This window comes from Somniosus microcephalus, chromosome 1 (assembly GCF_052327205.1).
Source record: "Somniosus microcephalus isolate GS21.2 chromosome 1, FLI_Smic_1.0, whole genome shotgun sequence".
Classification (NCBI taxonomy): Eukaryota; Metazoa; Chordata; class Chondrichthyes; order Squaliformes; family Somniosidae; genus Somniosus; species Somniosus microcephalus.
Window position 1 is genome coordinate 328817796 of NC_140987.1, and position 25155 is coordinate 328842950.

Genomic DNA, 25155 nt, shown 5'->3' on the forward strand with positions numbered 1-25155 from the left:
CCCTGCGGAGGAGGCATACAACGAAAGCCATCAAGCCACAAGGAACATCATAGAGCAAACGATTGGCGTCCTCAAGCAACGGTTCCGCTGCCTGGATCGTTCCGGCGGATCTCTACAGTATTCGCCGGATAGAGTCTCCCAGTTCGTCGTCGTTTGCTGCATGCTGCACAACCTGGCTATCCGCAGGACTCAGGCACTGCCACCTCGCGTTGGAACACCACCTCAGGAGGACGAGCAGGAGGACCATGAGGAGGAGGAGGAGGAGGAGGAGTACCAGCCCAGGAGGGAGCCACAAGGTCCAAGGGCCGTCCGCCGGCGGCTTATTGAATGACACTTCTAGGCCCCCTGTCAGGGAATGGCTTGTGGCAATGAACGCACCTGAATGCAGCCGCTCCGCAAGCCCTCAGCCGGTTAACGCAACAACCACTTGAAACATGACACCTGGACAAGCTGAATAAATAAAAAGCTTTATTTAACAAACTCAGGGCCCTTCCCACATGAAACAGAAAAACAGACAAGACCCCCAAAAACAGTCAAAAACATATCTCACTCCCACAACCTGGGGAGGAATAACAAAAATTGTCCTTCCAATTGGCCTTCATCCTTGGCCTTACCAAAATAAGCCCCCCCCCTCCAGAACACAAACACCCCCATATAAAAAAACATTTGCCTTCATCTTCGGCCTTACCAAAATAAGCCCCCCCCCTCCAGAACACAAACACCCCCATATAAAAAAAACAGTTGGCAACACACTCTACTTGGTGTGCCGAGAGGGCGAGTCCTTGTGCAGGCTTCTCCGGCCCCTGCCCGACCTGTTGCTCCGCCTCAACCTGGGCCCTGTGGGTATTGCAAGGCTGGGGGAAGGCTCCTGAGGGGCACAATGCGTGACGGCAGATGCCCTTGGGGGTCGGCCTAGACGAGGTCCGGCCCTGGAGGGGCCGGCTGCTGACTGCTGCAGCTGTGGCTGGCCAGCATCAGTCTCTCCAGCAGCTCGTCGCACCTTGGCTGGGGGAGTGGCAGTGGCAGCTGCAGCAATGGGGGCAAGCTGGCTGATGCCAGGTGCTCGCTGGTCGCCAGAGACACTGGCACTCGGCCGGCCTGGCACTGCAGCAAGCGCAGCAATCTGGTGAAGGCCAGACCGCTGTGCTGCAGCAGGGCGGCGGGTGCCCTGGCGATGCTTCCGTGACACAGCGAGTGTGGCAGAAGTGAGTGCGCGAACTGCCCTGGTCTGTGCCCGCATCAGATCAGCCAGTGTCTGGACGGCACCACTCATGAACTCGCGACTCGCGTCCTGCGCTACCGCGAGTTGCTCGACACCCCTGGCCTGTGCTGCCGCGAGTTGCTCGACACCCCTGGCCTGTGAGTCCCCGAAATTGGCCACACTGTGAGCCAGGGACTCAATGGCCTGAGGCAACTGTCCCACAACCCCCATGAACTCGTTGTGGCGCCGCTCCGAGGCCGCGGACATTTCATCAAGGAGGCGCACCTCCTGGGCGAGGACCGTCTCCGGACTGGAGGGCGGACTCTCCCTCTGGGGAGAAGGCCGCCGAGCTGCCCGACCCTTCCCGCGTGCCTGGACGCCACTGGGCCCAGCAACTGCCCTCCCCTGCAACACTTCCCCCCTCTGGGGAGAAGGCAGCTGTGCTGCCCAACCCTTCCCGCGTGCCTGGACGCCACTGGGCCCAGGAGCTACACCACCCTGCAAGACTTCCCCCGCTCTCCTCCAGGCAAGACGTGTCCCCTCCATTGCCATCCCCTGGCGCGGATGAGGGTTCCCCCGATGTGCCGCCTTCCTCTTGGTCCTCGTCGTCCTCCTCCTCCGAGGGACTGGCACTCTCAGCTTCAGGGACCTCCTCCTCACCAGCTGAAAGCAGGAAGGCACAAGAGTAGCTTTAGAGTGAGGACAGGGCGTCAGCGAGGGAGGCATGGGTAGTGCCATTATGCGCATTGGTGGGACAGTGGCAAAGGATGTAGATCTGAAGCGCAAGGGGAACCAGAGAGGTCCAAACGGTCATGTCCTTACCATTGGGTCCCAGCACAGGGTCGGCATCTCCAATAGCAACGGGGCCAGTCACCCGGCCACGCACGAGTCGAGCCACGCTCTCCTCCAGCTGACTGAGCTGCTGGAACTGGGGACGGCCTCCCCCGGTGACAGTCTGGCTCTTCAAATTCCGTGCCAGCTTGGCCTGCAAGAGAAAGGATGGCCTCTAAGTACAGTGTGGTGCCCTGTTGTTGTGTGCACTGCCTCCCATGGTCGAATAGCTTGGCCAGTGTGTTAAGTGCAGAGAGTGCTATTGATGATCATGCCAGTGCCATAGCTGCGGGAGGAGGGCTGGCCATTAGGCCTTTGAGGTCCCTTTGCCCATAATGTGAGGTGCACATGCAAGGATGAGGAGGACACTGGAAAGGGTACTCACCCTGACCAACCGACTGAGGTCGTTGAACTTCTTGCGGCATTGGTCAGCAGTCCTGGGGACATCGCTGTTGGCTGACACCCTCAGGGCGATTTCCCTCCAGGCTCTCCTGTACTGCCTCCTGGGAGCCTTCTTGCCACTGTCCTGGCACAAGATCTCTCTGTTCTTTTCCAACCCCCTAAGCAGCACCCTCAAAGCATGCTCTGAGAAGCGCTGCGCTCGTTCACGGGCCTTCTGCATGGCTTCAGGCGCTATTTGGGTCCACCAGCAGTGTTCAGGCCTAGCTGCAGGGCTCCACTATCCAGGGCGTGGCTGCAGACAAAGTCGACCCTTCCCCCTTTAAGAGCTGGCCGGCGTCAGGGTGTCTGCTGTCAATCAAAACATGACCGCACCTGCGCTGCGCCCGGCCTCGGCGTTATCAGTCCGCACCGCCGGCTTAGCGCCTAAAGATAGGAGTGCAACGCCAGTTTCAGCGCTCGCCCAAACTCCTTGGCCAAAGCTACTGAATATCGGCGAAGTGGCCTCCACTTTCCGGCGGGCGCTAACTTTAGCGCCCGCCCGACTTTACCGCCCCAAAAGTGGCTATACTGAATTTCTAGGCCTAAGACTACATTACCCATGAGGCACTAGGCTACCCACAAGGCAGCAGTCAAGATGGAAGCCTCTACAGATACTGTACCTAGTCCACATGTGCTCAATAAAGTAACTAGCAAAAGCTAGCTGTGTTCATAATAAGAATGTCTATTTATTAATGAACATAAGAGTGAGGACCAGATAATCTGGGTTTTTTAATGTTGGTTGAGGGAGAAATATTGACCAGGACTCCAGGAATAACTCCCATGCTCAATATAGTGCCATGGGATCTTTTACATCCACCTGAGACAGCAGACAGGTTTAACATCTCATCCAAAAGACAGCACCTCCAACCGTGCAGCACTCCAGTGGGCTGTTAGCCTAGCTTTATGTGCTCAAGTCTCTGGAGTGGGACTTGGACCCACAACTTTCATGACTCATAGGTAATGTGTGCTACCCACTGAGCCACAGCTGACACACTATTGGGTATAAAATGCCAAATGATTTAATTAGAACATGGAAATAATGTTTGAAGTAATTGTGGAAATAATTGCTTTTGTTTTGCAATAAAAAGCCTGGGTGTAAGGTACAGGAAATAGGATACTTAATTGATCTGTTTCTCTGTAAAACTGATGTGTAAAAAGGGGATGAGGTTAGGAATTTATCAATTAGCATTATCTTCCCTTAATGGCTCAAAATTCTACAGACTGACCTGTTTTAAGCTTTCAGATGGTTGGTGTTATGCCCTGACCATTAGTTCCCTGTTAATTATTTTTGTTATGTCACAGTGAAATAAATGCTTCAATTTGAATATAGTTAAATAGAAAGAAAGATTTGTATTCCTATGACACCTTTCACGATCTCAGGATGTCCCAAAGCGCTTTACAGCCAATGAAGTACTTTTTGAAGCGTAGCCACTGTTGTCATGTAGGAAACGCAGCAGCCAATTTGTGCACAGCAAGCTCCCACAAACAACAGTGTGATAATGACCTGATAATCTGTTTTAGTGATGTTGGTTGAGGGAAAATACTGGCCAGAACACCGGGGAGAATTCAGAGTCATAGAGTCATACGGCACAGAAGGAGACCATTCAGCCCATCGAGTCCATGCCGGCTCTCTGTAGAGCAATCCAGTCAGTCCCATTCGCCCGCTCTATCCCCGTAGCCCTGCAAATTTATTTCCCTCAAGTGCCTATCCAGCCTCCCCTTGAAAACATTGAGTGTCTCCGCTTCCACCACTTTCGTCGGCAGTGAATTCCAGGTCCTCACCACTTGCTGCATAAATTTTTTTCCCTCACATCCCCACTGTATCTCTTGCCCAAAACCTTAAATCTGTGTCCTCTAGTCCTTGTACCATCAACTAGTGGGAACAGCCTTTCCCTGTCTAGCCTATCCAAATCCCGTCATAATCTTGTACACCTGTATCAAATCACCCTTCAACCTCCTTTGCTCTAATGAAAACAAATCCAGCTTTTCCAACCTATCCTTGTAGCTAAGATCCCCCATCTCCTCTGCACCCTCTCAAGGGCCTTCACATCCTTTCTAAAGTGTGGTGACCAGAACTGGACACAATATTCCAGTTGTGGCCTAACCAGTGCTTTATAAAGGTTCAGCATAACTTCTCTACTTTTGTACCCAATATCTCTATTTATGAAGCTCAAGATCCCATATGCTTTGCTAACCAGTCTCTCAAAATATCCTGCCACCTCCAGGTCCCTCTGTCCCTGCACACTCTCTAAAAACTGTGCCATTAAGTGTATATTGCCTCTCCCTGTTCCTTCTGCCAAAATGCATCACCTCACACTTCTCTGTATTAAATTCCATCTGCCACTTGTCTGTCCATTCTGCTAGCCTTTCTATGTCCTGTTGCAGTCAATTGGTATCATCCTCACTGTTTGCCACACCACCAAGTTTAGTGTCATTGGCAAATTTAGAAATTCTACTCTGTGTTCCAATATCCAGGTCATTTATATATATCAAAAAAAGCAGTGGCCCCAGCACTGAAATATATCTCATTTGAGAGACAGCACCTCTGACAGTGCAGCACTCCCTCAGTACTGCACTGGAGTCTCAGCATACATTACATGCTTAAGCCTCTGGAGTGGGGCTTGAGCTTATAACCTTCTGACTCAAAGATGAGAGTGCTCCCTCTGAGCCACAGCTGACATATGCCAACAAAAAATGCACCCAAAATCATAATTTTCATGGAAAATGAAGAGAATTGCTGAATATATCACCCCCACCCCCCAAAAAAAACCACTGGTTAAAAACCCTGTAATCCCATGTAATAAAAAATTGAATTTGAATTATTCAGTCTCTTTAAACCAGCAGGCCTGATTATAGATGGGTGGGATCATGGAATGTAATCCCCAAAATAACAGTTAAAATTCCTGGAATGCCACATAACAAAAAAGGAATTTGTTTTACTCAGTCAACATAACTCAGCTGTCCTGCCCAAGATTCAATAAAACTAGGACTTATCGATTTAATGGAATATATTCTCAAGGCATGGGAAAGAATTTCAGCTGTAATTTCAGTGCAGGCTTATTCTGCTGTTATAAACGCTCAAGGTTTACTTCTTCATCGAAACAGTTCGCTGCAATCATCACTTTATACTTACTCCAAAGTGTAAAGTATTCTTTAAAATAATGCAGGTAGTTCAATGTCGTAAGTACAACATCAAAATGTTTGCCTTTAAATGAGTCATGTGATACATTGCTTTTCCTTTGCTTTATAACATGTCAATCTATGATAAATAAAGAAGTATCAAAAAACAAGAAAAGGACTTGGAGATTGTATTATTTTTCATTAACTACAACAACAGCTTGCGTTTATCTAGCGCCTTTAATGTAGTAAAATGTCCCAAGGCGCTTAACAGGAGCGTAAGCAGACAAAAGTTGGCACCGAGCCACATAAGGAGATATTAGGACAGGTTTGGTCAAAGAGGAGGGTTTTAAGCAGCGTCTTAAAGGAGGAGAGAGGCGGAGAGGTTTGGGCAGGGCATTCCAGAGTTTAGGGCCTAGACAGCTGAAGGCACGGCCACCAATGGTGCAGGGAAGGAAGTGGAGGGTGCACAAGAGGCCAGAGTTGGAGGAGCATAGAGATCTTGGAAGGTTGTAGGGCTGGAGGAGGTTATAGAGGCAGGGAGATGGTTGCTGTATGGATTTAAACTAGTAGGCCCTGGAGTACATACACTGCCCAGCATAGATCTAAGCCATACTGACGCTGAAATCCTGGATTCAATCCCTGGCCTGTGCTGAGTTTAGCAGATCTCAGTCGCTGTAGCACCAGGGATTCTAGATTTGCTTCAGCATGAGTTATGGTTAGGGAGAGGAAAATTGGAAAAGAAAAGCATTTATATAGCTCCTCAGCACATCTCTCAGAAACAGCTCATGAGCGAACTTCACATACAGTGAATGAATTACGTTCAAAGACAGTGACTGGTGTTAACAACAACAATAACAACAACTTGCGCAGTAACATAGTAAACGGACCCAAGGCGCGTCACAGGAGCGTAACCAGACAAGAACTGACAAAGCCAAAGAAGGAGACATCAGGACAAGCGACTAAATGCTTGGTGAAAGAGGTAGGTTATAAGGAGAGTCTTAAAGGAGGAGAGAGAGGTGCGGAGACAAAAAGGTTTAGGGAGGGAATTCCTGAACTTAGGGCCTAGACAGCTGAAGGCAGGCAAATGTGTCTTGTGTAGAGCAAGATTTCACAGAAAACAATGAATAACCTCTTTTGGCAGTGATTGAGAAATGTTGGCCAAAATACCAGGTGAAGTTCTTGCTCTCAATAAAAATGTGCCATGGGATCAGGACTAGGTAAGCACGATGTCACCCAAAGGTACACCTCTAACACGTAGTGCTCCCTCAGTGCTACTCTGAAGAGTCAGTCTAGATCATGTGCTTAAGTTCTTGAGTGCCGCTCAACCTCATGCCCCCCGGCGCAGAAAGGAGAGTGCTACCAACTGAGCCAAGCTGATACCTTAAATCAGTTATATGCTCCTCAATTGTGATCCAGTGCCCCCTCCCCCCGCCATCCCCCCCAAATGGAAAATGCCTGGGTGTGAATGGTGGGTGAGGACAGGATTACATCGAATTGCATAGAATCTCCAGCACGGAAACAGGCCAGTTGGCCCAAATGGTTTATATCAGTGTTTATACTGCCATGAGCTTCCTCCCACTCCTGTGGCAGTCCTAACAGAAGATATGGAAGCCCCATTACAAAAGCGGTGCAGAAAACTCAGTAAAGGAAATGCGCAGGGGACTGCCAAATTAGCTTTAAAGTCAATGGCTGCTAGTATATCTAAGTGCCTGACACCATTCCAGTAAGGTTCCTATTCATAAGGCCCTTGAAATTTGTCCTCATGCTTTGTGTCACCATCCAAATAACTGAACTCTGTTCCAGCCGTTATGTTGTGCCCTGTGCAGTGGAGGGTAATGATAATTATACTAAGTAGGCCTTTACGTTTACACTTGGGGCATCAATTCTGATACATTCTACTTACAACCTTGAGAACTGTCCAGTCAGCGCATCTGAAAAGCCTCTAATCAGCAAGGCTGATCTTGTTTCATGCTCCAGATTTCAGTTACAAACAGCAATGTGAGTGCGTTTCTGTCACTTGTCCGACCCCATGATCATGCCACATGGCTTCTCTCAGTTGACTGGAAATTGCAGCCAATGATTGAGCCTTCCGACTGACTGGCTCCTCCTCAATTGTGTTGAGATGTACTCACATGTACATGCATGCTTCACTCCAGGAGTCACTGTCTGACAATTAGGAGCAGGAAGCCCCATTGATTTATTTAAATTCCCTGAACTCAGTGACACTGAGGCCAATTGTAGTGCCCTTGTACTCCCCTAGGGGAGATCAGACTATTCACCATCAGCCCAGGGATGGAACCTAGCACCTTCCTCGGATGCAGGGCTCAGGACTGCATCTTCTCACTCATTGAACTATCAGGACATTCAACAAGGACACCCGGGGTCCTGTTTCAAATAAGTATGAGATGTCTCTGTTTTTCATGCAAAGGGTAGTGGAAATCTGGAACTCTCTTGCCCAAAAGGCTGTGGATGCTGGGGGTCAATTGGAGCTTTCGAGCCTGGGTCGAAAGATTTTTGTTGAGTAAGAGTATCAACTGATGTGGAGCAAAGGCAGGAAAATGGAATTGAGGTACAGATCAGCCATGATCTAATTGAATGGCGGAACGGGCTTGTTGTGTATGTACCTTTAAGAGAATAACTGGTCTCAGACTGCAGTACCGGCAGTGACCACCCCTGTATAAAAGGCGCTAGTGAGCCTCTGTTGTTTTCAGTTTCACTATTGACTTCCATCAGTAAAGACCTGTTTTGTTCAACTCCTGCTGTCCGTGTCTCAATCATTCACGGACGTAATCCTGGCGACGAGCAGATACGAACCTACCTACAGTCTGCACCACCTCCTGGGATCCATTCCCACAGCGAAGTGAGCAGAGGTCGAGGCCAGAAAGAAAAGAAAGTAAGAGGCAGTAGAAATGGGCGTCGACTGTGGGCATCCGCCCCTGTGTTAGCGGAGTTGAAGATTGCTGGAGAAGCTGTCGGAAGCGGGGCCTGGTTCCTGTCGACGGTGCTTCAGCTAATCGGGCTGGTGGCAGGTAGTGCACTGATCCTTCCTGGGCTGCGGCGGTCACGAACTCGAGCGGGTGGTTTGCAACGGGGCCGAGCAGCGTTGTCGGGAAGAAGAGAGAGAGAGGGTGGAGCACACAGGGCGCGGCCGGTGCTACGAAGCCGGGCTGCGTATAGACCCGCGAAGAGGGAGGCAAGAGTCCCACAGGGTTGTTCCACGATGGGAAAATAATTAAAAAAAAGAAATATTAAACGCGCAAAAAACCGCGAGGAGCTGCAGGTTGCAACGGGAACCGCGGAAAGCAGCGCTAACAACAGCGGGGAAGAAGGCAAAGCGCGGGAGGCACCATCTTAATCAGCGGGGAAGAAGGCAAAGCGCGGGAGGCGCCATTTTGATAAATCGGGGAAGAAGGCAAAGCGCGGGAGGCGCCATTTTAGATTTGCAAGATGCCGAAGACTGGCTGTATCACTGCTTTTGATAATACAATAGAGGACTGGACCACCTATGTGGAAAGAGTCGAGGTATATTTCGAGGCAAATGAAATAGCGGAGGAGAAAAAGGCATCGATATTGCTAAACTTAATGGGCGCTAGAACGTACGGCCTATTGCGGGACCTGATTACTCCAGCCAAACTGAAGGCGAAGAGTTTTAATGAAATTGTTGCTGTCCTACAGGAACACCTAAACCCTGCACCGCTGTTGATAGCAGAAAGATTTAAATTCCACAGGAGAACTCAGCATAAAGATGAGAGCAATGCTGAGTACCTTACGGAACTACGCAAGCTTTCAAAGCACTGCCAGTTCGGAGCAGGACTGGCAGATACCCTACAGGACAAATTTGTCTGTGGACTCCTGAGTGAAGGAACACAGAAGAAGTTACTCTCAGAGAAAGAGCTGACGCTAGATAAGGCTTGCAGCGTGGCAGTATCGTATGAAGCAGCAGCCAGGGGAGCTGCAGAAATTCAACAAAAACCATAGGAATATGGCACCCACGAAATGACACGGGGATTTGCAAAATGTTATCGCTGCGGCAGAACTAACCATGACCAGAAGGACTGCTGGTCCAAAGACAAAATATGCAGGCAATGTGGGAAGATGGGACACATTGCACGAGTTTGCAGGTCTGGGAAGAAGACCAGCGACAACAAAAAGGCTACTAAGGAACCGTACAAGAAAGTACAAAAGATGATGGACAGTAGTTCCGAAGACCAGATGAGCGATAGTGAATCCGGGAACAGGAGACTAAGCTGTCTCAAACTTTACAATGTAATCGCAAAAGAGGATCACCGAACCATTTGGGTCACCCCCACGATAGCAGGGTCCCAAGTTAAAATGGAATTAGATACAGGATCAGCGCTAACCGTCATGAATCGACGAGACTACGAGCGGCTATTTTCACACATACCCTTGAGAGAGTCATCCATCGTCTTGACGACGTATACGGGGCAAAAAGTATACCCCAGAGGAAAAATAAGGGTGCCTGTCGAATACAACGGCAAGAAAATACGGAAATTGTATCTCTACATACTGCCAAATGGTGGACCACCGTTATTGGGACGGGAATGGATCAGGAAGATAAACTTAGATTGGCACTCCATTCATGCAATGACGGTGGACGGTAAAAAAGATGAAGACGTCACTCCTGGACGATTGTCTACAATCTTAGCTAACGCCAAAGAGGTATTTCAACAAGAACTGGGCACGCTTAAAGGCGTAACCGCCTCGATAAAAATAGAAGAGAATGCAGTTCCCAAGTTTTTCAAAGCAAGATCGGTACCATATGCAATTCGCCCAGCCGTCGAGGCAGAGCTGGAGAATCTAGAGAAGGCAGGCGTGTTGTCTAAGGTCAACTGGAGCGAGTGGGCGACACCCATCGTTCCTGTCATGAAGAAAACGTTAAGCAATAAGTCCGGGGAGCCAAGGAAGATTCGCATCTGTGGGGATTTCAAGGTGACGGTGAACCCATTCCTTCACACAGTACAATATCCTCTTCCAAGGATAGAAGACATCTTCGCCTCACTGTCTGGAGGGAAGCGTTTTACAAAAATTGACCGAGCACAAGCATATTTGCAGATGGAGGTTGAAGAGTCCTCTAGGAAGTATCTCACGATAAACACTCAGAAAGGTCTTTACCAGTATCATCGATTGGTATTCGGAGTAGCATCGGCTCCGGCGATATGGCAAAGAGCGATGGAACATGTCCTGCAAGGGATTCCGGGGACTCAGTGTTACTTGGACGACATCCTTGTGACAGGTGAAGATGACAGTGAACACCTTAACAACCTAGAACAGGTGCTCACTAGACTACGGGAACATGGGCTGCGAGCCAACCGCCCCAAGTGCGAATTTTTTAAGAAACAGATATCGTATTGTGGCCACGTGATTGATGAAGAGGGGTTACATAAGTCCCCTGACAAAATTGAAGCGGTTGTTAAGGCCCCAGCGCCTGAAAATGTGTCGCAACTGAGGTCATTCCTCGGATTGGTGAATTACTATCATAAGTTTTTGCCGAATTTGTCGACAATTTTGCACCCACTGAACGCCCTGCTACGAACGGGGGTAGCATGGAAAAGGAGCAATGATTGTAAGCGTGCTTTTCAGAAGAGTAAGGACTTAATCACTTCAAGGGAAGTATTGGCTCACTACAACCCAGCACTGCCAATCAGACTGGCGTGTGATGCGTCTCCCTACGGCATTGGGGCGGTACTGTCACATAAATTCCTTGATGGTTTAGAGAGGCCGATAGCTTTTGCGTCACGCTCGTTAACTTCTGCCGAGCATAACTATGCCCAGATTGACAGAGAGGCCCTCAGCCTAGTGTGGGGGGTGAAGAAGTTCAATCACTACCTGCATGGTCAAAAATTTACTCTACTAACCAATCATCAACGTCTTGTCTCCATTTTCAACCCTCAGAAGGGCGTACCGATAATGACAGCACAACGGCTGCAGAGGTGGTCCCTTTTCCTAGGGGCACACCAATATGACATCGAGTGCAAAGGAACTAAACAGCATGGAAATGCTGATGGATTGTCGCGCCTACCGTTGCCGATGGTGGAAGAAGAAGACCTTGCAGTGGATCCAATGGAGTTATTCCACTCGACCATAGTCGAATGTCTCCCTGTGACAAATGCAAACATAGAAAAGGAAACACGGAATGACCCGACATTATCACGGGTCTATGATTTAACGGTGAAGGGATGGCCAGCACATGGCGAACCACTGCTGCCAGCATTCTCGCCGAGAAGAGAACAGCTGTCAGTGTGCAGAGGAACCTTAATGTGTGGATCCAGAGTAGTAATTCCACCTAAGTTGACAGATAGAGTGCTCAATGAGCTTCATGAGGGTCATCTGGGTGGGGTAAAAATGAAGAACTTAGCCAGAGCGTTTGTGTGGTGGCCGGGAATCAATAGAGAAATCGAAGAGATGACCAAGAGCTGTGCAGGATGCCAGAAGGTTCAAAACACCCCACCACAAGCTCCTCTGCATCCATGGGAGTGGCCCTCATCTCCATGGCAAAGGGTGCACATTGATTTTGCTGGTCCCTTCATGGTCTCGATGTTTTTAATTGCGGTGGATGCACATTCAAAGTGGCCAGAGGTAATAAAAATGTCCTCAACCACCACGGAAAAAACTATCACAGTTTTACGAACCATATTTGCCAGGAATGGGCTGCCTGAACAGATTTGCTCTGACAATGGACCACAGTTTGTGTCTGAAGAGTTCCGGAGGTTCTTAAAGAACAATGATGTTAAGCATTACACATCTGCCCCATATCATCCAGCCACTAATGGATTGGCCGAGAGGTTTGTCCAAACATTCAAGAAGGCTATCAAGGCAATGTGTAATGAAGATATACCCCTACAACACAAGGTGGACAACTTCTTGTTTGCCTACCGGAATGCGACACATGTGGTTACCAACCAAACTCCAGCCATGATGTTCTTCAATCGAAGACTACGATGCCGTTTGAATTTGGTTAAGCCAAACATCAGAAGAGATGTGGAGAACAGGCAGTTTCAGAATATGAATGAAAGGCCGACCAGGAGTTTTAAGATAGGTCAACCAGTTTTGGCCCGGGACTACCGCACTGAGAAATGGCAGCCAGGAACGATTTGTACACGGCAAGGACCTCTCATGTATACCGTGGACGTTGGGGAGAGCATTGTAAGACGCCATGCTGACCAGATTCTAGAGTCACTGGAAAACGTCAACTCCACACCACGATCTGATACACCTGGTAATGAAATCGACGTTCCAATTGCAGCTACCGCAGAACCGGTAATATTGGAAGCAGATGAACCAAAGAACAACATTGATCCCGACTCAACATTGCCAGAAGAACCTGATACCCCAAAGCGGAGTTATCCAGACAGAATCAGGAAGCCTCCTCAAAGACTGAACTTATAACTGCTTAAACTTAACCAATGTATCTAGCAACCGTAATTGTGATTGTAATTAGTTATCATTTAGTTGTTAAATGAATGTTATGTACTGTTTATCTAAAACGGGAGGAATTATTGTGTATGTACCTTTAAGAGAACAACTGGTCTCAGACTGCAGTACCGGTAGTGACCACCTCTGTATAAAAGGCGCTAGTGAGCCTCTGTTGTTTTCAGTTTCACTATTGACTTCCATCAGTAAAGACCTGTTTTGTTCAACTCCTGCTGTCCGTGTCTCAATCATTCACGGACGTAATAGGGCTCGAGGGGTTGAATGGCCTCCTTCTGTTCCTAATGTTTCTCTGTATTCACTCTCGCATCCTGCAGACCGAGACCATCATAGTTCTGTTTGAATCAGCTAAAGTCACTGCCTCGATTGACACCAAAGAAATTCCACTGACTCAGTGCAATCTCATTTCTACAGTTTTGTTCTGGATTTTGCCCGGGGCTAACTGCCAATGTATGAACGCCTTCCGTACTTGGAGCAAAATCCCTCTCCCCACTATTTTAATGGCGGTGCTAAACCCGTTTGAAAATAAATTGGCGTAAAATAACAGAGAAAGGAATTTGCTACGAGTCTGTTCGGCATTTTTGCGCTAACGCGGGCAATAGTCATTTCTACCCCAATGAGTGGGGAGATTTTCAGCTCCCGCCCATCCCAATCATGCTGGAAAATGGGGCGGCCGACATTTAAAATAACAATAAAGCGCCTGCCCGTTATCCCCACGAGACCCAGCCAATGCCATTTCAGGCGAGCCTACACACGGGCGTCCAGTGATCCCGCCTGGAACTTGCGGCAGCCACACAGGTCCTAGCGGGCACACGCCACCCCTCAGGCTTGGCCTCAAGCAACCTAACCAGCGCTTCTTAAAGAGAGGTTTCTCACTAAACAGTCACTAGAAACAATTCTGTATATTCTGTGGGGCCAGGAGGATCAGAATTGCTCCTCTTGTCTCCAAAAAATACTGTGACCTGCTATGGACTGCGCTGTGCGCCCCTCTGGAGTGCTTTCCCCCTCTGTAGTGTATGTAACCGTTCTACCTTTAAGAGAACTATTGTATGTAACCGTCCACCTTTAAGAGAACTATTTTAGGTGTTGCACTACTTTATCTTGGCTGCTGTATACTGTAATACCGGGAGTGACCACACCAGTATATAAGTGCTGTGTAAGGATTTATTGGGCAGATTCGCCCTGACCTTCGAATAGTAAAGTCCTGTTAAAGTTACTCTTGTAGTCTGTGTATTAATTCACCATATAACCCACAGACTTTACAGTGGCGACGGGTTCGATCTTACCCTGCGGCAGCGACACACCCGAAGCAGTTAACGAGCGTCGAGAAGAGGCACCCGCCCTCGTCGTTCTGCTGAGAGAAGACTCGAGTCTGCAGAGCAAGGAAGAAGGAAGGATTCAGACACGAAGCCTTCCATCAGCAACAGGCTGTTATTGTCCCTTCTGCCACGGCGGTGAGTGAGCCGATCAGCCAAGAGAAGCAAGTCGGCCACGTTGACTGTGAGTAGGGGGAAAATAAAAAGAAACGGAGGATAAGGGCGGTGAACTCGACCACGGTCGGGGGAAAGGAGCCGGACAGAAGTCGGGCCCAGAGGCGCTGAGACTGGGGCAGCGTAGGGCACGGAAGCCGCGGTACAAGCGGGAACGCAGCCGGTGTGAGAGACCGGGCTACAAGCGGGAACGCAGCCGGTGTGAGAGACCGGGCTACAAGCGGGCTGGGAGACGCAACAGCGTCGTGAGACAGCTAGACCGCGACCGGCGAAAAAGGCCGGGCAGCTACCGAGGCCACGAGGCGCTGCGACCGGGATCGTAAGGCGCGGGAAGATATAAAAATAAATAAAACCGCGGAGAACTCAGCCGCAGCCGGGGGAGGAAAGGACCGGACTGTGAGAGGGCTGGGAGGCGCGATTGGAAGCCGCTGAGGGAGAGACAGAGCCCGAGTGAAGGGGGAACGGGACCGAGCGAGGGAGACCGAGCGAGATTCCGCCCAGCGGCTGGAACTGTTCGCCGCCAACGGGGCGTCCCCAGCGCCGGTTGCCGGCCGAGAAAAGGGAACAAGGAATGCACTGAAGCCGGCGCGCAGGCTGCGAACTCCGAAAGCCAGCGGTCGTCGCCCGAAGGAAAGCTTACCCCTCCCGCCAGGGGAAGAAACGCGGGAAGCCGCCAGTAGGCGGGGAAGAAGACAGAAGCGGGAAACCGCCATTTTGAAAGTGGGCGGGGAAGAAGACAAGCGCGGGAAACCGCCATTTTTGGAAAAAAAAAGTAACGAACAAATTCGTTGTGGTTTCTCAAAAAGATAGTGAAGATGCCTAAGCATGGTAACATCAACAACTCCGATTCCGAGGTGTAAGATTGGGCCACGTACGTAGAACGCATCGAGATATATTGTGAGGCCAATAAAATAGCAGATGATGATAAAGCTCTCACCTTATTAAACGCAATGGGGGCGAAGACATACGGGCTATTGAAGCATCTTCTATCACCAGCTAAACCGGCGGATCAGACTTTCGCTGATATTGTTGCTGTCCTGAAGGATCATTTGAACCCCACACCGCTGATGTTGGCGGAACGATTCAAATTTTATGCGAGAACGCAACGGAAAGAGGAAAGCAACGCGGAATATTTGGTCGAACTGCGTAGACTAGCGAAATACTGCCAGTTTGGGGAAAATCTGACAGAGGCATTGAGAGACAAGTTCGTGTGCGGGTTGTCGAAGGAAGGAACACAAAAGCGACTGCTTGAGGAGAACGATCTTACACTTGACAAGGCTGTCCTTATTGCAGCATCACACGAAGCAGCCGCGAGAGGCACTGCGGAAATGCAGCTGAAGGCAGCGGTACTCAGCGTGGATCAAATGACTTCGGGTACAACAAAATGTTATCGTTGTGGGAAGACAACACACGACCAGAACCAATGCTGGTTTAAAAACCAGGAATGTAGAAAATGTGGCAAGCTTGGTCACATAGCTAAAGTATGCCGGTCAGGAAAGAAGACCAACAACAGAAAAAAGTCACCGCAGGAAAAGTACAGCAAGGTACACACGGTGGCTGAGAAGAGTTCAGATGAACAGAATTCGGATTCAGACCCGAACGGCCAGGAACTGGGTAGTCTGAGAATTTACAATGTGAGTAAGGAAGCTGACCTACAAACTATCTGGGTCACACTAAAAGTAGCCGGAGTCCAAGTGAAAATGGAATTGGACACAGGATCAGCCCTATCAGTCATAAATCGAAGGGATTACAACTGGCTATTCTCACATATACCCTTGAGAGATACCAAGATCGTATTGCAGACATACACGGGGCATAAAGTATACCCCATGGGAAAGATACAAGTCAAGGTGAGAGACAGGGGCAAAGAACACCAAGGAATGGACTTATATGTACTACCTGAGGGAGGTCCACCACTTCTGGGACGGGAGTGGATCAGGGAAATAAACATGGAATGGCACTACCTAAAAGCAATAACGAGTGAGAACTCGGTGAAGACAATCAGCTCAGACTCTGAAACGGATGACGACAAGACCAGCCCAGGTGCGAAAGACAAGTCTAAAATGGACTTGCTGACTAAGGTTGGAAAAATGAAGGAGTGCATAAATACTAATGCTTCAAAGGAGAACAAAGTTTCAGAACAGAATTCCACTGAACAACAACAACATAGTTTGGCAGAGAATTCTGAGTCTGTCCAGTTTACAGACATGCACAAGTCTGAGGAACACCGGGCTCGAACTCAACTCCATTTCAAATTACAACAGCAATTAGAACAATTGAGTTGCCGTCTCGAGCAAGAGATAAAAGCAATGAAAACGTTCTTTGACACAGAGTGGGAGAATCTGGAAAGACAACAGAAACAGCTGAGGGAGAAAAGGGAGCAGGAGCACACAAACCGTCTGCGCAAGGAGGCCAAACGAATCAAAGCTGATTCGGTTTCTGAAGGTGCGTGCTCTAATCTGGTGGAGCAAGATGTTCAGCAACTGAAGGCGCTTGTTAGCAGATTGCAGGCAGAAAAGGCTGAGTTGGTCGCCATGAATTCCGAGCTCCTACTGAAGTTGGGTGCAGCATCACCGGACGATTCATTTGTGGAAATTCGAATGGTGGAGGCTGCGGATGATGGCGAAGTAGAAACAGCAAAGGAGCCCCAGGGCAAGGTTATAAACAGCCTTGCAGCTACTGGGAAACGGATGAGGTCAGAAGAGTCAACGGTCAGCCAGCTCCTTTATATGCTGAGGGACAAGACTCTGAAATGGGAACAATTTGGACATGAGTCTAAATCTTCAAAGGAGAGGGGTTTGGAGCTCCCAAAAGTTATTGGAATAGCTGAGGTTGCAACACAGACTGAGAAGATGGCAGCAGAGCAAACCTTGGATGCCAAAAGTACGCTGATTCACGTCAATGTTGAACAACAGAATGCTGAAACAGCTGCTCCAGTAGAGGGATTGAATAATACAATCAATCAATCTCCCAATGAAGTTGAAGTATTGAAATCACGAATGAGGTCATTAGTAAAAGACTTGCAGGAAGCCCAGAAAAAGCTGGATGAAACTGAACGCATGAAGAAGTCTCTTCAGGAAAGATGTCTGGATTTGGAACAAAAGCTGGCTAACGTCCAGCTGGGTATGGAGGAAATAGAAGACCCTCTTGCTGGCCTAGCTCAGGACGACACCGAATATTACCATGACCTGTTGGACGACACTGAATATTACGATGACCTGCTCTGCCCAGCTTGTGATGAAAACTCCCAAAGTGCAGAAACCATGAAGAATCACCTAAAGTCTAAGGAACATCGGGAGATGGTGGCGCTACTACAGAAAAAGGAGGACGAGAAGGAGGAACGGTGCATGCAGCTGGCAGCTGACAGTGGAGCCCAGAGAGTCTCCAAGAAGCAGAAAAGGAAAAGACGAAGCAGAAGATGATGACCATCTGAACCATTATCACCTCTACCAGGTCACGCACGTGGTCTCTCCGTACGGAGCCAAATCAGTTTGGAAGTAGAAAAACTTCCCAAGGTACTCAAGCTTTTAAAAGTCAACAATGCTGGTTCAGAAGTGACGGAAGTTCAAGCTGTTAAGTCCAGTGAAGGACTATTGGATGAGTCACTCCAGCAACGTGAACCGACTACACCGAGACTGAATCTGTGAACTGTTTTCCGCAGAGACTGAATCTGTGAACTGTTTCCCGCAGAGACTGAATCTGTGAACTGTTTCTGCAGAGACTACATCTGTGAACTGTTTTTACATGAAGTTGGATATATGTTATGTTTAATGGGGAATAAGTATGTTGTAAGCTAAAAAGGGAGGATTGTAGTGTATGTAACCGTTCTACCTTTAAGAGAACTATTGTATGTAACCGTCCACCTTTAAGAGAACTATTTTAGGTGTTGCACTACTTTATCTTGGCTGCTGTATACTGTAATACCGGGAGTGACCACACTGGTATATAAGTGCTGTGTAAGGATTTATTGGGCAGATTCGCCCTGACCTTCGAATAGTAAAGTCCTGTTAAAGTTACTCTTGTAGTCTGTGTATTAATTCACCATATAACCCACAGACTTTACACCCTCCCCCATGGATTTTTTTCCTGTTATGGAGCTGAAGGATTTCCCGCCCCCCCTCCGCCACCGCCCCCCCCCCCCACAAAGTTGGGGAGCTGTCTGTCACCTAATTGAAGTGTTGAAGATCATTAAAGAATTTGATAGGGTAGAAAGAGAGAAACTATTTCCTCTGGTGGGGGAGTCCAGAACAAGGGGGCATAACATTAAAATTAGAACTAAGCAGTTCCAGGGTGATGTCAGAAAGCACTTCTTCACACAAAGGGTAGTGGAAATTTGGAACTTTCTCCCCCCAAAAAACTGTTGAGGCTGGGGGCCAATTGAAAATCTCAAAACTATGATAGGTAGATTTTTATTAGATAAGATTATTAAGGATTACGGGACCAAGGCAGGTAGCTGTAGTTAAGATACTGATCAGCCATGATCTAATTGAATGGTGGAACAGGCTCGAGGGCTGAATGGCCTCCTCCTGTTCCTATGTCAGCACTCATTGAGTGCTCAGCAGCTCAAGGACCCAATGCAAATGAAACCCCGAACTTGAAAATGGTTTGGGCCTCACATTGTTGGTAATGCGCGAGCAGTGCGATCACTCCGCCCATCGCTCATTGCCCATCCAATACGGGCGAGTGTTGAAAGTCACCCCCACGGTCCTAAAACACAAAGAAGAGATTCAAGGGTCAGTTCTGAGCTCCCACGGAAGGCTTCACAGGAAATCATGGCCTGTGCACCAGTGATTTCCCGTGGAACGCTCGTTGGGTGTGTATAATTGGGCCTTCATGGTCTCAACGTCAACCTATAGCAGGCTTCAATTTGGCGACAAGCTCCCTGTCAGTGTATCCATTGAAATACTGAACTGCTTTTCCACAGAAAGGTTGTATTCTAAGGGAACGATAGTGTAGTGGTAATGTTACTGGGCTAGTAATCCAGTATGGTCCTGGACTAATTGATTGCGGAGATGTAAGTTCAAATCCCACCCATGGCAGCTGGGGAATTTAAATTCAGTTAATTAAATAAATCTGGAATAAAAAGTTACCATCAGTAATAGTAACTGTAGTGTATGTACTTTGCAGAAGGAACTATATTCTGCAGCCCCTGTATACTGCAGTACCAGTAGTGACCACACCTGTGTAGTAACTTTTGTATAGTAGTTCCTGTTTGTCTCCACTCAGTAAAGACCTGTTATAACCAACTCCGGCAGTCCGTGTCTCAATTACACATGGACATAACACTGGCGACGAGCAGATCCGAACTTACCTACAGTCTGCACCACCTCATGGGGATCCATCCCTGAAGCGAAGTTGCCAGAGGTCGAGGCCAGAAGGAAGAAAGAAAAAAAAAACAAACAGAAGAAACGGGCGTCGACCGTGGGCAACCGCCTCTGATTCATCGGAGTTGAAGATTTGCAGGAGAGGCTGTCGAGAGCGGGGCTTGGTTATCCTGTCGATGGTGTTCCAGCTAATCGGGCAAGTGGCAGGTAGTACACTGATCCTTCCTGGGCTGCGGCGGGCTAGAGCTCGATCGGGTGGCTTTTCAACGGGGCCGAGCAGCGTTGTCGGGAAGAGGAGAGAGAGAGAGAGGGTGGAGCACACAGGGCGCGGCCGGTGCTACGAAGCCGGGCAGCGTACAGACCCGAGAAGAGGGAGGAAATTGTCCCGCAGGGTTGCTCCGACGACGGGGAAATAAAAGAAATTAGAAGTGCAGAAAGCCGCGAGGAGCTGCAGTTTGCCACGGGAACCGCGGAGAGCGGCGTTAGCAGCAGCGCAGGGGGAAGTGCACGAAGACCATAGGGCGTCGCCATCAAGGCATAAAACGCCAGCAACAGCGCTAGCAGCAGCAGGGAAGACGGAAAGTGCGGGAGGCGCCATTTTGTTAAATCGGGGAAGAAGGCAAAGCGCGGGAGGCGCCATCTTAGATTTCCAAGATGCCGAAGACTGGCAATTTCATTGCCTTCGATAATGCAATAGAAGACTGGACCACATATGTGGAAAGAGTCGAAGTATATTGCGAGGCAAACGAAGTAGCCGATGAGAAAAAGGCATCGGTACTACTAAACTTAATGGGCGCAAGTACGTACGGCCTATTGCGGAACCTGTTACTCCAGCCAAACCGATGGCGAAGAGTTTTAATGAAATTGTTGATATCCTACAGGAACACCTAAATCCTACACCGCTGCTGATAGCAGAAAGATTTAAATTCCACAGGAGAAATCAGCATATAGATGAGAGCAATGCTGATTACCTTACGGAACTACGCAAGCTATCAAAGCACTGCCAGTTCGGAGCAGGACTGGCAGATACCCTACGGTTCAAATTTGTCTGTGGACTCCTGAGTGAAGGAACCCAGAAGAGGTTACTCTCAGAGAAAGAGCTGACGCTAGATAAGGCTTTCAGCGTGGCAGTATCGTACGAAGCAGCAGCAAGGGGAGCTGCGGAAACACAGCAAAAGCCACAGGAATACGGCACCCACGAAATGACACGGGATTTGAAAAATGTTATCGCTGTGGCAGAACAACCCATGACCAGAAGGACTGCTGGTCCAAGGACAAAATATGCAGGCAATGCGGAAAGATGGGACACATTGCACGAGTTTGCAGGTCTGGGAAGAAGACTAACGACAACAAAAAGGCTACTAAGGAACAGTACAGGAAAGTACAAAAGATGACGGACAGTAGTTCCGAAGACCAGATGAGCGATAGTGAATCCGGGAACAAGAGACTAAGCTGTCTCAAACTTCACAACGTAATCACAAAAGAGGATCACCGAACCATTTGGGTCACCCTCACGATAGCAGGGTCCCAAGTCAAAATGGAATTGGATACAGGATCAGCCCTGACCGTCATGAATCGACGAAACTACGAGCGGCTATTCTCACACATACCCTTGAAAGAGACAGCCATTGTCTTGAAGAAGTATACGGGGCAGAAAGTATACCCCAGAGGGAAAATAAGGGTGCCTGTCGAATACAACGGCAAGGAAATACAGAAATTGTATCTGTACATACTGCAAGATGGTGGACCACCGTTATTGGGACGTGAATGGATCAGAAAGATAAGTTAAGACTGGCACTCCATTCAGGCACTGACGGTGGCTGGTAAAAAGGATGACGACATCACACCTGGACGATTCTCAAAAATCTTAGCTAACGCCAAAGAGGTATTTCAACAAGAACTGGGAACTCTTAAAGGCATAACCGCCTCGATAAAAATAGAAGAGAATGCAATTCCCAAGTTTTTCAAAGCAAGACCGGTACCATATGCAATTCGCCCAGCCGTCGAGGCAGAGCTGGAGAATCTGGAGAATGCAGGCGTGTTATCTAAGGTAGACTGGAGTGAGTGGGCGACACCCATCGTTCCTGTCATGAAGAAAACGTTAAACAATAAGTCTGAGGAGCCAAGGAAGGTTCGCATCTGCGGGGACTTCAAGGTGACGGTGAACCCAATCCTTCACAAGTACAATATCCTCTCCCGAGGATAGAAGATATTTTCGCCTCAGTATCTGGAGGGAAGCGTTTTCCAAAAATTGACCTAGCACAAGCATATTTGCAGATGGATGTTGAAGAATCCTCTAGGAAGTATCTCACGATAGACACTCACAAAGGTCTTTACCAGTATAATCGACTGGTATTCGGAGTAGCATCAGCTCTGGCGATATGGCAAACAGCGATGGAACAAGTCCTGCAAGGGATTCTGGGGACTCAGTGTTACTTGGACGACATCCTAGTGACAGGTGAAGATGACAGTGAACACCTTGCCAACCTAGAGCAGGTGCTCACTAGGCTAAGATAACATGGGCTACGAGCCAATCGCCCCAAGTGCGAGTTTTTTAAGAAACAGATATCGTGTTGTGGCCACGTGATTGATGAAGAGGGGTTACATAAGTCCCCTGACAAAATTGAAGCGGTAGTTAAGGCTTCAGCGCCTGAAAATGTGTCGCAACTGAGGTCATTCCTCGGATTGGTGAATTACTACCATAAGTTTTTGCCGAATTTGTCCACAATTCTGCACCCACTGAACGCCCTACTACAAATTGGAGTAGCATGGAAATGGAGCGATGAATGTAAGCGGGCCTTTCAGAAGAGTAAAGACCTAATCACTTCAAGAGAAGTATTGGCTCACTACAACCCATCACTACCGATAAGACTGGCGTGTGATGCGTCTCCCTACGGCATTGGAGCGGTACTGTCACATAAATTCCTTGATGGTTCAGAGAGGCCGATAGCTTTTGCGTCATGCTCGTTAACTTCAGCCGAGCGTAACTACGCCCAGATTGACAGAGAGGCCCTCAGCCTGGTGTGGGGGGTGAAGAAGTTCAATCACTGCCTGCACGGTCAGAAATTTACTCTACTAACTGATCATCAACCTCTTGTCTCCATTTTCAACCCTCAGAAGGGCATCCCGATAATGACAGCTCAACGGCTACAGAGGTGGTCCCTTTTCCTAGGGGCACACCAATATGACATTGAGTACAAAGGAACTAAACAGCATGGGAATGCTGATGGATTGTCGCGCCTACCATTGCCGACAGTGGAAGAAGCACCTGCAGTGGATCCAGTGGAGATATTCCACTCGACCATAGTCGAATTTCTCCCTGTGACGAATGCAAACATAGAAAAGGAAACACGAAATGACCCGACACTCTCCTGGGTCTATGATTTAACGGTGAAGCGATGGCCAGCACATGGCGAACCACTGTTGCCAGCATTCTCGCCGAGAAGAGAACAGCTGTCAGTGTGCAGAGGAACCTTGATGTGTGGATCCAGAGTAGTAATTCCACCCAAATTGAAGGATAGAGTGCTCAATGAGCTTCATGAGGGTCATCTGGGCGGGGTATAAATGAAGAACTTAGCCAGAGCGTTTGTGTGGTGGCCGGGATTCGATAGAGAAATCGAAGAGATGACCAAGAGCTGTACAGGATGCCAGAAGGTCCAAAACGCCCCACCACAAGCCACTCTACATCCATGGGAGTGGCCCTCATCTCCATGGCAAAGGGTGCACATTGATTTTGCTGGTCCATTTATGGACTCGATGTTTTTAATTGCGGTGGATGCACATTCAAAGTGGCCAGAGGTAATAAAAATGTCCTCAACCACCACAGAAAAAACTATCACAGTCTTACGAACCATATTCGCCAGAAATGGGCTGCCTGAACAGATTTGCTCCAAAAATGGACCACAGTTTGTGTCTGAAGAGTTCCGGAGGTTCTTAAAGAACAATGGTGTTAAGCATTACACATCCGCCCCATATCATCCAGCCACCAATGGATTGGCTGAGAGGTTCGTTCAAACATTCAAGAAGGCTATCAAGGCAATGTGTAATGAAGACATACCCCTACAACACAAGGTGGATAACTTCTTGTTTGCCTACCGGAATGCGACACATGCGGTTACCAACCAAACTCCAGCCATGATGTTCTTCAATCGAAGACTAAGATGCCGCTTGGATTTGGTTAAGCCAAACATCAGAAGAGATGTGGAGAACAGGCAGTTTCAGAATATGAATGAAAGGCCGACCAGGAGTTTTAAGATAGGTCAACCAGTTTTGGCCCGGGACTACCGCACAGAGAAATGGCAGCCAGGAACGATCTGTACACGGCAAGGACCTCTAATGTATACCGTGGACGTTGGAGAGAGCATTGTAAGACGCCATGCTGACCAGATTCTAGAGTCACTGGAAAACGTCAATTCCACACCACGATCCGATACACCTGGTGATGAAACCGAAGTACCAATTGCATCTACCTCAGAATCGGTGATATTGGAAGCAGACGAACCAAACAACAACGTTGATCCCGAATCAACTTTGCCAGAAGAACCTGATACCCCAAAGAGGCGTTATCCAGACAGAATCAGGGAGCCTCCTCAAAGACTGAACTTATAATTGCTTAACTTCAGCTAATGTATCTAGCAACAGTAATTGTAAATATGTTATTTAATTATTAATCGAATGTTATGTACTGTTTAGCTAAAAGGGGAGGAATTGTAGTGTATGTACTTTGCAGAAGGAACTATATTCTGCAGCCCCTTTATACTGCAGTACCAGTAGTGACCACCCCTGTATATAAGCCTGTGCAGTAACTTTGTATAGTAGTTCCCGTTTGTCTCCACTCAGTAAAGACCTGTTATAACCAACTCCTGCAGTCCGTGTCTCAATTACACACGGACATAATACTAACCATGAAACTATCCGATTGTCATAAAAGCCCATCTGGTTCAGTAATGTCCTTTAGAGAAGGAAATCTGTTGTCCTTACCTGGTCTGGCCTATATGTGACTCCAGACTCACAGCAATGTGGTTGACTCTTAACTGCCCTCTGAAATGGCCTAACAAGCCACACAGTTGTAGCAAACCGCTACGAAACAAAATAAGAAAGAAACCAGATGGACCACCCAGCATCGACCTCAGCACCGGCTACGGCAACGGTACACCCAGCCCAGTCAACCCTGCAAAGTCCTCCTCACCAGCATCTGTGGACTTGTGCCAAAATTGGGAGAGCTATCGCACAGACTAGTCAAGCAACAGCCTGACATAGTCATACTCACAGAATCATACCTTTCAGCCAATGTCCCAAA